Genomic DNA, 16,059 nt, shown 5'->3' on the forward strand with positions numbered 1-16,059 from the left:
TTTACTGGTAAAATGGTCATAGTCAAATAGAAATTATAATAAAATGTAACCCTTAATCATATTGGAAGAATGATCATTTCAGGCACAAATTAGACTAAGTGTGGTAACATGTAAGTACTCTTGTGTTAACATCTGGACTGTAAATAGTTAAATGAATAACTGCGATAGGGACTCAGAGTGGACCCACCCAATCTCCACCTCCCATGGATGCCCACCTCCACCCCACTGCAGGACACTCCCCAAGAGACAGGTGTGGCTAGTAATATGCCCCTTTCCCAGCAAATGTTAACATAATTGCATGACTGTAACATTATCACATACCAGCGCTCATCTGCCTATAACGAGAATTATATCACTACAATAAAAAAGATTTTATTTAAATGAACTACACCTGAGATTTAGTCTTCAAAAAGAACTTTGCCAAAAGTTCATAACCATACATTGGATTTTAAAGATTTACAGATTGCAGCAGACCAGAATCCAGATCACCAACCCTAGGAGCTAAGTGAATATTTCCCTTTTTGGCTTGGCTATCCACCCTCCTGCAACATGGAAGGTGAGTACGGGCTAGCAAGGAATTCCACCACTGGGAGGTGCCTTAGATAGATTCTAATGTGAAATATACATATACACACATATATACATATATACAAATATTTCAAGCACGGGCATTAAGAACCATAATTCAGTAGTCAAATGACCCTCCCTAAACCACTCATCCAGTTCCACAATGTAACACAAAATTTACACTACCTGATCACTGGTTAATGCACTCCATCTAATCCTAATGTCATAAAAAAACTTAATTTTATCCCTACTGGAAAGCACTACAAACAAGCACAGATTGGCATCAACACACATTTGGTGCAGAAGGCTGTGGGTTCTGTTCACACACCAGGTAGCTGACTGCTGACATTGCAGTGCAGCCTAAAGGGGTGCTGTGCTCCTAAGTGTATTGCCCTTTGGATGAGATGTTAAACCAGTGTCTTTAAACCAGTAGATCAGGTAAATGTAAAATGTCCCATGGCACCTATCAAAACAATTAGGGAGAAGCCTTGTAAAAAAATTAGGGGAAGTTCCTGATGGCCCGGCCACAATTTCCCCTATCAGTATAAATACCATTTTGAGTCTGCCCTAAAAAAAGGCCACTAGCCTAGTATGACTAACCTGGTCAATAAAGGATAGACAGATAGATAGATAAACTAATAAGGCTACCACTTAAAAAGTAAACCAGACAGAACTTCTAGGAGTTATCATCAAAAACAAACTGAAGTTTGACCACCACACCAATTACACTGTCAACAAAAACTAATAAAAAATTAGGTGTATTATACAAAATCAAAGCTCACTTAAAAATCAAGCTTGCATTCAATTAGAAAATCAAGCTCCAACCATGTAATATGCCTCTGTTATCCTTACTATCATACAAAAACACTTCTGAACAAGCTAGAAAACTGCTACTATAAAATAACTAAAAACACAGCCAATAAAAACACAACACTGCCTGGGTCTCCAACAACTACACTGAATAGATCTTCAAATCACTATAACACCAAATCAACTCAAAACCACTAACAACACCCTTCACAAACCTAACAAACATCCAGCAAATCGATTACAAACATCATTACAAAGTATTAACTTCCTAGGAATCTCAGATCTCAACACCTAGACCAAATCATCACCATCAAATCCAACAAACAGTATGGAGACGCACATTACTAAGTTTATGTAGCTAAAGATTTGTTTGCTCAAAGCTGCAGTGAGTCAGGGCTTCTGCCCTTCCTCTGCTGTTTTCTAAAAACCTGCTGTGAGACTACAAAATATAAGTGCTTATTTTTGACAGTTTTCTGCACCTCTGATTAACTAAAACAATATTTGCTGCATATCTGTTTAACCTGTCCAACTGTATTTTAGGCTTATTGAATTGAATCTTTACATATTTTCTGATTTCTGTCTTCTTTTTGTTTTTCTGCTTGTTCTATTCATTTTACTTGGTGAACTTGAAAAACACTAGCGATTTAGTACTGTTTGTGATCTTTGGAGGTTGTAATACAGTTAATCTTTTCTGTATGGCCTAGGTGTGCTTCTTGGGATGGGGGTTCAGTTTGGTCTGATCTAGCAAGAGTTACTGCTATATGGCTATGTTTAGGACATTTTGATTGGATAATTTGAACTTTGGCTTGTTCCTGTTTCTCTTATTTAAATAGCCAGTGTTTGAGCCAGTTTGCATTTGTTTGCTCAAAGCTGCAGTGAGTTAGGCCTTCTGCCCTTGCTCTGCTGCTTTCCAAACACCTGATGTGAGACTAAAAAAGATAAGTGCTTATTTTCAACTGTTTTTCTGTACTTCTGATTAACTAAAACAATATTTGCTGCATATCTATTTAAACTGGGCAACTATATTTTAGGCTTAGTGAATTGAATCCTTACCTCTGTTCTGATCTCTGCCTCCTTTTTGTTTCTCTGCTTGTTCTGTTTATTTTGCTTGTTGCTGCACTTGAAAAACACTAGCATAGACTAGGTTCAGGGTCTTCTGAATCTAGCACTGTTTCTGACCTTTGGAGCTTATAGTACAGTTAATCTTTTGTGCAGAGAGGCTGTGTTGTGTTTCGTCAGAAGCGGTTTCAGTTTGGCCTTATCTAGTTAGAGTTACTGTTACAGGGCTCTGTTTAGGGCATTTTGGTTGGATAATTTGAACTTTGACTGGTTCCTGTTTCTCTCTTTTAAATAGCTAGTGTTTGAACCAGTTTGTGCTTGTTTGCTCATACCTGCAGTGAGTTAAGTCTTCTGCCTTTGTTCTTCTCTTTTCCAAAAACCTACTGTGAGACTATAAAAAATAAGTGCTTATTTTCAGCTGTTTTCTGCACTTCTGATTAACTAAAACAATATTTGCTGCATATCTGTTTAAACTCTGCAACTGTATTTTAGGCTTAGTGAATTGAATCCTTACCTCTGTTCTGATATCTGTCCCATTTTTTTTCTCTGGTTGTTCTGCTCATTTTATTTGTTGCTGCACTTGAAAAACACTAGCATAGACTAGGTTCAGAGTCTGCTGAATCTAGTACTGTTTCTGAACTCTGGAGCTTGAAGTACAGTTAATCTTTTGTCTAGAGAGGCCTAGCTGTGCTTCATGAGAGGGGGTTTCAGTTTGGCCTGATCTAGCTAGAGTTACTCCTACAGAGCTCTGTTTAGGATGTTTTTGATTGGATAATTTGAACTTTGGCTTGTTCCTGTTTTTCTCCCTTAAATAGCCACTGCTTGAACCAGTTTGTGTTTGTTTGCTCAAAACTGTAGCAAGTTAGGCCTTCTAACCTTGCTCTGCTGTTTTCCAAAAACCTGCTCTGAGACTACAAAAGATAAGTGCTTATTTTCAACTGTTTTCTGCACTTCTTATTAACTAAAAACATTATTTGCTGCATATCTGTTTAAAATGTGCAACTGCATTTTAGGCTTAGTGAATTGAATCCTTACATATGTACTGACCTCTATGTCCTTTCTGTTTCTCTGCTAGTTCTGTTCATTTTATTTGTTGCTGCACTTGATAAACACTAGCATAGTCTAGGTTCAGGGTCTGCTGAATCTAGCACTGTTTGTGATATTTGGAGCTTGTAGTACAGTTAATCATTTGTCTAGAGAGGCCTAGCTGTGCTTTGTGGGAGGGGGGTTCACTTTGTCTGGTCTAGCTAGAGTTACTGCTACAGGGCTGTGTTTAGGGCATTTTTCATTGGATAATTTGAACTTTGGCTGGTTCCTGTTTCTCTTCCTTAAATAGTCAGTGTTTGAACCAAGTTATGCTTCTTTGCTCAAAGCTGCAGCGAGTTAGGCCTTCTGCCATTGCTCTCCTGTTTTCTAAAAACCTGCTGTGAAACTACAAAAGATAAGTGCTTATTTTCAAGTGTTTTCTGCACTTCTTATTAACTAAAAACATTATTTGCTGCATATCTGTTTAAACTGTGCAACTGTATTTTAGGCTTGGTGAATTGAATCCTTACCTCTTTTCCGATCTTGTCTTCCCACCTACACATCCAAGTGTTGTTGTGGTCTTAAAGCTTGGTGGCTTTTGAGTTGCTTGCCTCTACTATAAATTTGATATTGGACATTCCTCTCAGTCCCATTGCATCAGCTCCTTCTACTGAGTACAGTGAGATCAGTTGTGAAGGTCCACCCCTTTAGCTTCTTAACCTTGAATTATCTTCTCTTTCCTCACTTTCTACTAAAAAAATTGTGCCTCTTCCTACTTTATTTTACTGCTTGTGCCTAGGTGTTTGACTGCGTTTATTCTACTCCATTTGTTAGTCCTTGACGATAGCCTGATTAAATTGATGACAGTATTCTAATGAACTGCTGCTTTATTTGAACTTTTTTTTTACTGTTGTGATCTTATGCACTTTGGACTTCGGGTGTTCCTACATTTTGTAGCATAGGCTGGATTCAGACTTCCTGAATCTAGACTGTTTTGTATCACTTCAGCACTAAATCCAGTTCTCCACTGAGATACTGAAAGATCTGACTCATCAGTTGCTCCCAGCTAACTTTAAGTGCCTGTTTATGCTCCTGTATAGCATTTTTAATTGTATTTGCATTCTACTGTCTGTTTGAATTGTCTGAACTGACTGGATTTTCTTTTGCAACATTTTACTGTAAACTGTATTAGTTCAGCTGTAGCATTACCCAGTTCCAGGTTTGCTGTTTCTGGGTCTGTTTTGTAACTTCTGAGCATCAAATTCAGGCCATCTTTGTCCCATTGTACTCATCCCTCATTAGACCCATTACAGAATACAATTCCCCGTTTGGTATGTACCGCTCAAGATATCTGCAACAACTGGAAAGGCCACAGAAATACCTCACTAAATGAATCACAGGCCTAAAGCAGATGCCCTATGCTGACCATCTAAAAAAACTCTAGCTATACTCTGTCGCATATCGTCTACTAAGAGGCAATCACCGCTTAACATACAAGACCATGTCAAGCCCAGAGCTGTTGGACATACTACACTTTAAAAAAAAATCCCAATCCCTACGAGCCACATGCTTCAGGGATCTAAACCTAGTCATTACAATGAACAAAACATGCTGGAGGGATAGGTTCCTGACCCAGAGACTCCCCAGACTCTGGAATAGACTGCCCATACATGTCAAGCAGAGCACCTCTTTGGCCCTTTTCAAATGGAACCTTGACGATTGGATGGGAGATAGAAAATTCACCCCAAGGATCATGTCAGTCTCCCTTCTAGACAGGGGTCCAGGAAAGTAAATATTGTGGGAAGAAATAGCCAGGGAATTGTTATGGCTAGGCTTGTATGGGCCCTAGGGCCAATAGCCTAGTACCAACTTATGAACCTATGAACCTATTAAACACTGGAGAGGGCCCTTCTGCACCCTTGTGGGAAGAAAGTGCTGTCTTGGTTCCACCTTGTTGAGGTTGACTGGACTAGAACTCAGAGAAAATGTCCTTATTGGCTAGTTTGAGTTAAAAGGGTTATTTCTTTTATTTAAGCCTTGCATTTGCACTTGTTTCAGTGTGATGCACCATCTTGCACTGCCGCACAGCAGTGGTTACCATTGCTGGTTATAGATGCAAGGATTTTGCTTGTTAAATTTTCCCTTAGCACTTTGCTTATGGTCCTCCAGGGTCTATATTACAATGTCGAACTTGTAGAAGTTTGAACATTATAATATTGAACCCAAAAGTCAGAAATACGAAAATGGCAAAGCCACGGCACACCGATTTTTTTCCCAGGGAAAAAAATCAGTGGGCCATTTTCAGGGCTTTGCTATTTCCTCCACTGTGGTGTGATCTCAGAGTTGGTGTATTTAAGTAGGGGGTATGGGGGCACAGCCCCCCACATTGGGGGTGTGGGGGGGTGAAGCCCCCACTTTAATTTAAGTTTAAAGTGTAAGTTTTATTTTTTTTGTCACGGAACAGCGAAAAATCTCTGTTCTGTGTTTTCGTCATTATTGGGTTTCGAATTGTACATTTCAATATTACAAAGTTCGGACTCTTGTGAGCTTGACGTTGTAATATAGACCCGTCCTCCAGAGGTTTACCATTGCCCTGCTCGACTGGCAGGTGGAACACTAAGCCTAGCCTCAGAGGTACCATAACACCTCTCACATACTAGCCATTCCTAAGCGTGACTTCCTTTCCTGCAAAGGCAATTTTCCACAGTTTCTCCAGCCAGCTTGGTTGACATGGGCATCTTGAGACAGTGTAGCAACTGCCTCATGTTCACTGACAACCCTCTACTCCTAGTCCACACAAACTCAACATACAAGAGATGTAACTATATTAACAACCTTGAATCCATGCTCTCTTGCACACCAGTCAGTACATATGACAATGAGTAGTTTGTCAGCATACACACCTCATCTCCTACTCCACCCAAATCCAGATCACACATACCTACATATGCAGAGGTTCTCACCAGAAACATACCTAAGCACCAGAGACCTCCCAAACACAAGCACACTACACATGATACTTCCTCTGCAGAACACAATGCAAATAATTGCTGTTGCACCAGTGTCTCACCTATCAAGCCCTTAAGGCAAAACACAAAACCAAACATATTAGTTATACGTGATTCCATCATGAGACACACAGATGTCCCTCTCACCAGGCTGGATAAGAAGGTCCCGGTCAGCTGTCTGTCAGGTGCCGGGATCTGCCATATCACACACGCATTCAAGTCTCTCAAAAACAGGTATTGTTATGACTCTGTCATAGTCCATGTTGGTGTGAATGACTTGAGATGTACCTATCTGAACTATGTGAAGAGAGACATGACTGAGCTCTTGGACTATGTTTCTCAGGCAGATACATCCCTAAGTTTGAGCAGCATCTTACCTTCACCTAGGATGATGCCTCAGTAGAAACAGAAAATTATTAATTACAATAATTGGCTTAGTTTCTGGTGTCATTCTAAGGAGATACAGTATCTGTCAGCCGGGGATGACATGATCAACAGACCTCGATGCTTTTCCAGAGATGGTCTTCATCTGTCAAGCTTGGGATTTTGGCTACTGGCTAAGGCTCTTGCCACCCCCATAGTGCCTTTTTGTAGACAGTGTCTCAAGGACAAAATTCCTGATATAAAAACTCTATCTAAAAACAACCTTAAGATTATGCTGCTAAACGCTAGGAGTCTTAACATAAAACTGCAGTCACTGGAAGTAGTCCTCAACATGGAAGACTTAGACATTTGTGCAGTCACAGAGACCTGGTTCAAGGCTGCGGAGAGCACCCCAACCATACTGGGCTACACCTCCTTCCACACGTTCAGACCACATACTGAAGGCATAAAAACTAAAGGAGACAGTGTATAGATATTCATTAAAGATTTTTTATTTTTATTTTATTTTATATTTGTTGACCGGGAAAGTCCAACTGGAACAAGGTCCATTTACAGTGGAGGCCCGGGGAGAAAAGCTCCACATTAAACAATATGTGCAGTGCTCATTGTACAATCAAAATATACATCATCCAAAAAATAATATATTTACAATGGTTTGTTTCAAGCAAGCTTAATTTACACATAGTAGGCCCAGTATGGCAGTATTTGAGGAGTTTAGTAGTGTAGTACAAAGACAGTAAGCAGAGAAGAGAGGAAGGTATGAAGGATTGGAGGAGAGCAGGAAAGCATTTATGTGATGCAAGGACAGAGCCAGGAATTCAAGAGGTGTGACTTAAGTGATTTTTTGAACAGTGAAATAGATGGCGCTGAAAAGATATTTGGGGGGAGATTATTCCACTTTATAGCTAGGGTATGAGAGAAAAGTGCTTTCCTTGCAGTATTGTTGGCGTTGGATATACAGAGAATGGTTTTGTTGGATGAGCAGAGAGGACGATTTGCTGAATAGTGGTTTAGTAGTTGGTTTAGGGCTGGAGTCTTGTGGGGATTCTTTAGGATGTTGAAGGTGAGAACTAGTTGGTGGTAACTAATTAATTGAGGAAGTTCTAACCACTGTAGTTCCTTTAGGGCAAGGCAGTGATGGCTTCTAAAAGTAGAGTTATTGACAAATTTTTCAATCTTATTGCAACATGACTCACGTTTGTCTAGGTTTGTTTTCCTGATGTGGGTTAGGATTGGTAATGCATACATTAGGGTAGACAAAAGGTGGGCTTGGGCTAGGGTGACCCGTGCTTGGTCTGATAGGAAGTTTTTGTGTTTGTATAAAGTTCCTAATTTTTTATGCACTTTTTTGATGGTTTGAGAAATGTGGACATCAAAGTGAAGATTTTTATCTATTTCAACACCAAGGAGCTTAGTATGGGGAGAGGGAGAAATTGCGGTGCCATTTTTGGAAGTGATAGTGAAAGAAAGAGGTGTGGTTCTGGATTTGTTGGGGGTAAATAAGAGTAATTTGGTCTTGTTGGGGTTTAGAATAAGTTGGATGTCAGTAATTAATTTTTAATGTTGCTGAATGATTCCTGGGTAAGTTTTTGTAGAGTGATTAGGGATGGGGCTGAGCAGATTAGGGTGGAGTCATCTGCATATTGTATAAGAGATGCATGCAAGATGGAGATGTGTAGTTTGTTGGTGAAAATGGTGAATAGCAGAGGCCCCAGTATTGAGCCTTGTGGAACACCTAAGGTAGTTGGTAGTAGAGGTGATAGTACACCATGCCATTTGACTGTTCCTATCAGAGAGATAGTTTTTGAACCAGGCAGTAGTGGATGTGGCAAAGGACATGAAGGATAGAGTGTTTAAAAGTAGGTTATGTGAGACCATGTTAAATGCCTTAGAGAGATCTAAGAATATGGCTGATACGAAATTGTTGTTGTTTCTAAGTTAGTTAACCTGGTTAGTAAAAGAGAAAAGAACAGTAGTTGTACTATGGTTTGGGCGGAAGCCATGCTGTGTGAAGGAGAGGAGATTATGTGAGGTTAAGAAGTGCATCACTTGAGTGTGAATACATTTCTCAAGGAGCTTGGACAGAGGGGATAGGATAGCAATGGGGTGGTAGTTTGATAGCTCATAGGAGTTGCCTTTGTGTAGGGAGATAATATATGACCCTTTCCATAGTTGGGGGATGTAAGCTTCCTGTATGGAGCGTTTGATAAGAATTGAGACAGGGTAGGCTAGGGACTCTGATGCTAATTTTAGGAAATTAGCGGGTAAACCATCTGCTGCAAGAGTGGTAGGTTTCAGTTTTGAGAGTAGTTTTTTAATTATGGAGGTTGGTACGGGTGAGAGTGCAAAGGAAGGTATATTATTGTGACCTGTAGTGGGGGTGGATGTAGCATTATTGTTGGATAGTTGGGTAGATAATGACAGAATAGATTCTGTGAAGTGATGGTTAAATTGAGAAGCTATGCTGTCATTATTAGTGTTGGTGTTAGGAGCTAGGGTGGTAGTTTTGCTGGGTTTTAGAAGGGAATTGATAGCTTGCCAGAACTTTCGGGGGTTTTGGAATGTTTGTTTTGGATACCTAGGAAGTAGTTTTGTTTATCCAGTTTTGTTTGTTTTTTTGCCTCATTCCGAAGTTGTTGATAGTTTTGTCTGTCTAGGCTAGTGTTATTCTTTTTCCAGATCTTCCAGGCATTATCTCTGGACTTTAGTAAGGCTTTTGTGGTCCTATTCAACCAAGGGGCACAGTTTACTTTAGTTCTAAGTTTTCTAATGGGAGCGACTGTATTAAGAATATTCATAAAAGTACTATTGAATAACTCAACTGCCTGGCCTAATGCTAGAGTTTGTAGTGGGTGCCAGTTACATTGTTGCAACATACTGTTAAGAATTTCTGGATTTACCTTGTGTTCATCCCTAGTTTCCTTATACAGTACTGGTTTGGGTATGTTTACACATTTACGAAGGAGGAATGTGGGGAAGTGATCACTAAGTTCATCAGGTAGGCAGCCCACATGGTAATTTTGCTTGGGGAAATTTACTAAAGTCCAATCAAGGATTGATTGCTTTTGGAATTTTTTGTCAACTCTGGTGGGTTCTTGGATTAGTTGTGAGAATCCAAATAAGGTAACATGGTTTGAGGGACTGTTAGAGTTGCAGGCTAGCCAGTTTAAGTTTAGGTCGCCTAACAGGATAGTTTTTTTGGGCAGGTTGACTGTAGCCCATTGTAAGATTTCTTCTATTATAGGAGAGTTGTTTCCTGGAGGGATATAACTACAGAGGATGTTGATTCTCTTTTTGCTTTTTGGGGATAAAATGGAGCCTAATGATTCGGCATTCAGAAATTTGGGAAGTGGGGTTTGCAGAGGCTGGAGGTTAAGTGTGCTTTTAAATAGAATTGCAACTCCACCTCCCTTTTTGGCATCTCTGTCTAGTCTTAGGATGTTATAACCTGGGAGAGAATTTCCTCGTTTTGGGTGGTGGGTTTTAGTCAGATTTCAGTAATGGTTAGTATATCTGGGGAGTAATGGGCTATGAATGCATGTATGTCATGTAGTTTGTTACTTCTTGAGTTTAGGTTAATAATAAGTAGGTCTAATATCTGTTCGTCTGAGAGAATGTTGTTGCATGGACCTGGGTTAGGGTGTATGTCTCCTGAAATTAGTAGCCATTTTTTCTAAAATTGTTTTGAGTTTTATAGCATGTGCTAGTTCTATATTTGATCTAGATATTGTTTGCCTACTGAGAGATAGTGTGGTGTGTGTTTTGTGTATATAAAATAATGAGTTATCATTAAATAGTGTGGAGCAGATGACATTTGTGTGTGTGTGTGTGTGTGTGTGTGTGTGTGTGTGTGTGTGTGTGTGTGTGTGTGTGTGTGTGTGTGTGTGTATGTGTGTGTGTGTGTGTGTGTGTGTGAAAGTACGTCTTATGTGGAAGGTATTGTTTAATGGTATGTTAGTGTGTATGGATGTGGTGTAGGCTAGAGTACTGAGAGTTAGTAGTGGTAGTATGCCTTGCATGATTTGTCTAGGTGGAGGCTTGGTGTTTAGAAGTATTGTGATTGAGGAAATAGGTTGGGTGTGGTGGGGGTTGGATCTTAGGCCCTTAGTTTGGATATTGGGTGAGGAGTTTGGTTTGTTTGGAATTATAGAAGGCTGCTGATTGGTGCAGAGACTGGTCAGGTGAGCAGGGGATAGAATAGGTCTAGTTGCACTGGGGGTGTGTGGGAATTGGGGGTAGGGTAGGGGAATGGAGTGAGCCAAGTGCAGCGAGGCGAACGCAGTGGGTTCAGCCAGGTTGCCAGACTACAGAAACAATGTGAGAAAGTGGGTAAGGTGCAAGTAATCACTCTTTCCCTGACAATGTTGTTTCCCTGTTCTACTGTTAAGCATTAGATGCCCTGTTCCTTTGAGTTTTCCCACCTAAAAAGCTTAAACTTTAACAGATAAATACGCCTCCAGATTGGTTAGATAGCATGATTCCCTGGAGATACTTCAGGTGCAATTAACTGTTGGTAGAACACCTATTCAAGTCATTGCCAGTTACTGAACCCCCTCCATGAATCAGGACACCCACTCTGCCTTTTTGGATCTACTTGAGTCTATCAAGGTACATCCAAACACCCTGGTTTTGGGAAACTTTAACTACCCATCTATTTATTGGGTAAATTACTTGCACTCTAACTCACTTGCCCAAAGGTTCCTCAACTTTGTTAACACCAATACACTGGACCAGCTAGATGACACCCCCACAAGGGGTGCCAACATCCTGGATCTGGTGCTTACCAATATGGGAGACCACTGTAGCACCCCTACTATGAGGTCTTCCCTAGTGAGATCTGACCATAAATCAGTCTCATTCGAAGTAATTATCACACCTGACACCCACCCCTCCAGCAGCAATTAAACTAAAAAACTTCTCCAAAGCAGATTATAACCTCTTACAGGATGGTACAAATAGCTTTACTGTACCTCCCCCCTCAGATGGAACTGGTGATTAAGCCGAGTTCTACAACAATGCTTTATATAAATACCTATAGAACTGCATTGACTTGGCTGTACCTGATAGGACTAAAACAAGCTCCTCAAAGAAGAGCAAACCTGCCTGGTAGACAACTGCCATTAATAGGCTTTAAAATAAGAGGAAAAATTGCTGTTTAAGAGTAAGAGGGAGCAAACCCTAAATTGGAAACACTCCCTCCTCAGCTTAAACAAGCAAATAAGACTTGTTGTGAAGTCCTCCAAATCAAACTATGAATCTAAATTAGCTTCCTCAACTATAGACAACCACAGGCATTCTTTAGTTACATCTGTAACCTAAAAGGAAAGGCCCAGATATGCTGAACTGGTAGTTAGTGATACCACATATACTGAGCCTGTGGACATAGCTAACCTGTTAGCCAACAGGTTCTGTGAAAACTTCACACCCCCCCATCCCTGCCACAAGTACACCTGACATCCTTACCACCTGTCCTCTAATGTGCATCTCTAAAGAGCAGGTCATAAATGTTCTCTCTAAGGCCAAAAACACAGCAGCTATGTGACCTGATAACATTCCACATTGCATCCTACGTGGACTCAAACAAGAATTATCAACACCACTGGGTAGTCTTTTCAATCATAGTCTAAGCTCTGGCTTCATCCCAGCTGAATGGAAAATGGCAACTGTTATCTCCTTGCACAAAGGTGGTGCCTCCACTGACCCCAGGAACTATAGACCTATTAGCCTGACTATACTTATCTGCAAGGCCATGGAACAAATCATCATGGACCTTATCAACAAAGATATAGGTAATCTCCAAACAGTTGATCCTACTCAGTTTGAATTTGTTAAAGGGAGATCATCCCTTATCAATAAAATTGAGTTTTACGAGTATTTGAACATTTTGGATATTCATTGGCATTCCATCTCCGTCCGGTGTTGGTTTGGTTTATCTAGTTTTGTTTTACCAACACTTGCTTCTGTTTTTGTTGTTATAGGGAGATCATGCCTGTTAGACCTGGTGGACTTCTTTGTGATAGTCACCAAGGCCCTGGATGAGGGAAACCTGTGCATACAGCCTACCTAGACATAGCCAAGGCTTTTGACACTATCCCTCACTCAGGCATCATTGACAAACTCACCCATCTAAGTATCAACCCTTATATCATTAGATGGGTCACTAACTGGCTCAGTAATAGAACCCATATAGTCAAAATAGGGGAATCCACCTCCAACAGCAGACCTGTAACCAGTGGTGTTCCACAAGGTTCAGTCCTGGGACATAGGTTCATAGGTTCATAGGTATATACTAGGCTATCTGCCCTAAGGCATTTATAAGCCTAGCCCAAAGTTATGTGGCTTACGCCACCCCTTATGTTAGAAATAATGTGCCCATTAGTTTGTTGTGCCTCTGTCCAGCAGTGACACAGAGATGATTCCCAGGGTAAACCTACGATCTCCCATCCACCGGTCAAGATTTCTCTTGAACAGAGCCAACGAGGTGCTCTGCCTCATATGGACCGGGATTTTATTCCACAGCATGGGGAGTCTCTGGGTGATAAATCTATCCCTCCAGCACGTCCTATTTATATCCGTGCTAAGGTTTAAGTCACTTGCTCTAGTGGTTCTGGTGGATTTGGATTTTTTGAGGTGGAGCATGTCCATTAATTCCGGGTTGGTCATGGCCTTGTATGTCAGGCACAGGTCACCTCTGAGCAGACGGTATGCAACTGAATAGAGTTGGAGTTTATTCAGTCTGGCAGTATATGACAGGTTTTGGAGTCCCTTTATCCTTTTGGTGAGGAACTTTTGGGGTCTCTCCAATTGCTGCAGGTGTCGGGTGAGATACATCCCGAATGGGGCATTATACTCGATCATTGGTCTGATAAGTGAAGAGTACAGGGGAACAATGACCTGACTTGATCAGGATGTGAATCCCTTCATGATCAGATGGGCAATGTAGAAGGTCGTTCGAACCACTTTAGCAATATGAGTGTCAAACGAGAGGCCACTGTCAACCTGGGTACCCAGGTCCCTGATAACCTCTTCTGTGCTTAGTGGGTTGCCACCTATATGGTAGCTTGGGGTTACCTTGTTTTTCCCGAAGGGTATGACTATACACTTTTTTGCGTTTAACTTCAGGCCATGGCTCTGGCATCAGCTATCAGTTTCCGTGAGACCCCTCTGAAGGATGTCTGTGTCCGATGTACTATCCACTATGGCACCCAGTTTGCAGTCATCCGCAAACTTTATCAGCCATAGTCCTCCTATGTTTGCCTGTACTTCTGAGAAGTAGATGCCGAACAATAGGGGGCCAAGGACTGAGCCCTGTGGGACACCACTTGTAACCGGCTTGGAGTCTGACATGGCTCCAGCAACTCTAACCCTGTGGGTTCTGTTCTTTAGCCAGTTTGCAACCCATCTTGTGACATATGGGTTTGCATTTAAGCTGGTAAGTTTCTCTATGATACCCGAGTGGGGTATTGTGTCGAAAGCTTTTGCAAGGTCAAGGTAGGCTGTATGGACTGCCTTTCCCTCATCAATGGCCTTGGTAACTGTTTCGAAGAAGTCGACCAAGTTCAAAAGGCAAGATCTGCCCTTGGCAAAGCCAAACTGGGTTGGGTCCAAGGTTTGCAAGTCCCCTATGTCCTTGTTTATGAGTTCCATTATGATCCTCTCCATAGCTTTGCAGACCAGGCTTGTTAAGCTTATGGGGCGGTAATTACCAGGGTCCGTAGAGGCACCGCCTTTGTGGAGTGGGACCACAGTACTGTTTGGAATCTATTTCCAAAGTACAAGCTAAAACTAAAGGTCTGTAGCTGACAAAGTTTGCTGATGACTGCAAACTGGGAGTGGTCATAGAATCTCCAAACGATATCAACATCCAACAACAGGGTCTTTCACAAACAATTGATTAAACTCAATGCAAAAAAATGTATTATCATCCTTTTCAGTAAGTGCAATGTTCCTGCTAACTACCACATCAATAACAACACCCTCAGTGGTGAGAGATCTGGACACACAGGTTGACAGTAACCTTACCTTTTATTACCATGTCTAAACAGTGATAAGAAAGGCATTATATATTGCTCATCTCATAGGTAAGGGCACTGCGTTCAGTAAATAAAAAAAGTTATAACCTCTTTGTACTTTTCCTTCATCAGGCCAATAATTGAGTGCAATGCCCCTTTTGGTATGTACCTTTCCAAGTACATGCAGCAATTGGAGGGACCACAAAGGTTTCTCACCAGTAAAATTCAAGGTCTTCAGCATCTGTCCTACATGGATCATCTGAAATTACTGTCACTTTATTCTGTTTCATACAGACTTCTCAGAGGTGATCTATGCCTTGCATATAAGTCAATTTATGACCCTGCTTTATTGGAAATGCTGCATATCCACAAGTCAAATGGTGCAGGGGTTACTTGCTCTAAAGACCTTAACCTGGTATGTGACATTAATAGAACCTGTTGGAGGGAGAGATTTGTCTCCTAGAGGTTACCACACTTTTGGAATGGACTCCCACTTCATGTCAAACAGAGCACCCAGCCCTCTTCAAACACAATCTGTATGACTGGATGGGTAACCATAAATTCACCCCGGGGGTTTCACCTGTGTCCCTCTTGGACAGGGGAATTCATGCTGATCATTGCAATAAGGGTAGATCTTGGCTAGGCTTGTAAGGACCCTAAGGCCATTAGCCTAGTAACTTCCTATGATCCTATGATAAAGCTGGCACTCTATTCCCACAGAATCTAATATAGCACAATCCCTATTGAAGCTAAAAGAATATTTGCAAAGCACAAATAACTGCTTGCATAACACTTAATTAACATACAGAGATTACTTCTTCTTACTGTTCACTATCTTGCACCTTCCTTTATTCTAACCCACCACCTCTTATAATTACTTTTCTCAACTTACTCTTATATCTGTCACTCTTGACACAAGTACACTTGTAGTCCTTCACTGTATGCACTATGAAATCCATACACGGCACTCAGAGCATGTCACTGTCGTGATGGTCATCTGAAAAACAAAATGGATTGTTATTGCTATGTAAATATTAACTGAATGCATGTGCTATACATATCCAAAAACAGCTGTATGTCTTCTTGTAAATCAATTCTCATGCTCTTGTGATTACATGTTTGTAAAGTAAAATACAATTTATACATTTCAAATGGAAATTATATTGTCTGTGGATCTTTTCCCCCCAGAAAAA

The 16,059-nt window shown here is 40.9% G+C and overlaps 1 protein-coding gene across 1 annotated transcript in view; it reads right to left on the reverse strand.

Moving 5' to 3' along the window:
• ETV7 (ETS variant transcription factor 7) overlaps positions 1-15,859 on the reverse strand; it is a 475,597-nt gene extending 459,738 nt beyond the window's left edge. Inside the window, exon 1 of the mRNA XM_044076621.1 lies at positions 15,759-15,859. The gene's annotated coding sequence lies outside the window, so the exon portion shown is untranslated. The remainder of the gene's footprint in view (positions 1-15,758) is intronic.
• Positions 15,860-16,059: the final 200 nt, after the last annotated feature.

This window comes from Protopterus annectens, chromosome 7.part0, assembly GCF_019279795.1.
Source record: "Protopterus annectens isolate FY-2018-M chromosome 7.part0, PAN1.0, whole genome shotgun sequence".
Taxonomy (NCBI): Eukaryota; Metazoa; Chordata; order Ceratodontiformes; family Protopteridae; genus Protopterus; species Protopterus annectens.